This window comes from Sinocyclocheilus rhinocerous, unplaced genomic scaffold, assembly GCF_001515625.1.
Source record: "Sinocyclocheilus rhinocerous isolate Xijiao unplaced genomic scaffold, SAMN03320098_v1.1 scaffold1310, whole genome shotgun sequence".
Taxonomy (NCBI): Eukaryota; Metazoa; Chordata; class Actinopteri; order Cypriniformes; family Cyprinidae; genus Sinocyclocheilus; species Sinocyclocheilus rhinocerous.
In genome coordinates this window covers 715,363-717,767 of record NW_015635534.1, presented here as the reverse complement: position 1 = coordinate 717,767, position 2,405 = coordinate 715,363, and the positions used below count along the sequence as shown (strand labels likewise).

Genomic DNA, 2,405 nt, shown 5'->3' with positions numbered 1-2,405 from the left:
TCACAAACGCCTGTGATGTAGCTGCCGATCGGCACACAACAGTCTTCCATCATCACGATTTTTCACCCTTTTTTTTGTTTGAGAATTTAATGAGCACTTTTACTCCAATTATTGAACAGAAGTCAGATTTTAGACTAGGTAGATGTCAAGGACTGAAATCTAAGCCCATATATTTTATACAGGCCCCAGACACTGCCATCTTATTCCACGGGTACTATTTATGACTTTGTTTTATTTCATAGTGTGCTAATCGTTCATGCTTTGTACTCATAACGCGTCGTCAGAGCAGAAACGAGTCCTGATGACGTGACTGCCAAGAGCCAGAGCTTCCTCACATGGTCCTTCATCATGAGCTTCCACTTCGTACTGAGAACCTTTGTCCCCCGTTTATGCAAAGATCAAGCGTAAAAGAAGCTGAGAGTGCTTTTCTGTTGTGTAGCAAAATAAATAAACAATGATGGTCAAATGAACGAGTTCTGCTTTTCTGTATTTGATCCACATTTTATTTAAATGTATTTTTATGCACAGGGTTTTATTTAGGCATTTTACACTTGAATAAAAAGAAGTGCTTTCATGTAAAACAGGACATTGTTTTTTGCCATTAAGTTTTATTTAATATATTAATATATATGCCTCTTTGGCGCCATCTCTGTTTGAGATGTTCTTCTTTACGTGTACAGTCTAATCTCTAATTGACATAATATTCGATTGTCATAGAAAAAAAAAATTCTTTTTACCTCAAAAATCTATTTAATGTTCCTTAACACTCGTTCTAAAATGACAAGTTTAATTATTACAGCTGCTGTAAGAAGAGGCTACAAATTGATCCGCCACCACATGCGATATAGCCTACTAGCCGGGACTCCTTTATGTATACAGACGTGACATAATGACGCAAAGACGAACGGCGGCAAACTAGCATTTCCCGCGAAAACCGACCCAAACCCGAATCAGAAAACATTTTTACAAGCTTACCTTTGTGAATCGGGGGCTAAGGTGAGGAGATAGTTTTGAACACTGATTGGCTATGTACTTGCTCATTAACTGATTTTGGATCATTTTTAACCAAAAAAAAAGAGTTACTGAATGCAGCTTTAAAGTGCCTCTTAATATTGTAAAGTGTCAACATGTAAGGTCTGGGGAAAGACAATCAGCATGACACCGTGAGTTCATCCAGTTCAGCCCTTCAACTTATGTGACCTCTTTGTGGAGACAAATATTCATGCAGTAACACTTCACAGCACTGCTGTGTTTCCAGTCAGTCTCTTGAGGTCTGAAAGTACGATATCTTTTTCTCTCCTGTATGTGCATCATCTGATCACTCTGAGGTCCATCTTCATCGTGTTGACAGACAGTGAGTCGGACCAGAACAGAAAACCTACAGAGACTCAACGACACGGAGACAGACCTCCAGAGACACTCAGCACTGAGACCAGGAGAAGCTCAGGAAGATGAAAACCAGGACAGACAGGAGAGGAGGAGACGCTGCTGTCGTACCGGGAGGCCACAGCTGGAGACAGAGAAAGAGGATGAGGATGATGAAACAGGTAAGTTGGAGAAAAACAGATATGATTCTAATGTGGAAAGAAGAAATTGGTGTGCCTAGACTTGTAATGGTTTTCAGGTAATGTGTTTGCACTTATATTAGGCCGTTTATGCATTACGATTCTGAACAGGTAAATTCTTCCCATTTATATAAAGAATATTTCCTTCCACGCAACTCAGAGGCGTATTGTTTTAAGCCTATTACCTAGAAACTGCAGTGTAAATAAAGTGTACTGTAAATACACTCTACCGTTTTAAATAAAGCAAAGATTTCTGGAGTATGTTTTAAAAATTACCATTTCAGTACTTCTACTTTAAAATTTATTTAAAATGATTTTCTACTTCAAAATTTACTTTATTGATTTCAATGTGATACATTTATTTCTTTTTCACATATTTCAGTAATCATCATAAATAAGACTTCTTTTGAAAGATCGAAGAGTCAACACTCAAAATTAATTTTGTGAAAATCGTTTTGAAATTGGACATTGCTTTGCTTGCTTTAAAGGGGTCATCGGATGCCCATTTTCCACAAGTTGATATGATTCTAAAATTTCTCAATGGTAGTGTAAAAAAACCACCCCTTTTACCCTGTCAAAATCAGCTGTTTTCAGCATGCTGTTCTAGTCCATGTTGCTTTAAATGCTAATGAGCTCTGCTGACCCCGCCCCTCTCTTCCGTGGGGTGACGAGCAGACTGTAAACTTCATCCACGAAACTGGCTAACTAGCATATATTAGGAAAGGCGATTTGCAAAGATTCATAAAAAACCCTTTATACTCACTTCTTCTGTAGATGAAGCTGGATCACAAATGATTCGCGCGAACTTAAACGCATTTAGGCAGATCGGGGATCGGCGCA

General features: G+C 38.4%; 1 long non-coding RNA gene across 1 annotated transcript in view; it reads left to right on the top strand.

Moving 5' to 3' along the window:
- Positions 1-679: 679 nt before the first annotated feature.
- LOC107747166 (uncharacterized) overlaps positions 680-2,405 on the top strand; it is a 7,305-nt gene continuing 5,579 nt past the window's right edge. The window contains exon 1 of the long non-coding RNA XR_001640772.1: positions 680-1,547. This is a non-coding gene — a long non-coding RNA (uncharacterized LOC107747166). The remainder of the gene's footprint in view (positions 1,548-2,405) is intronic.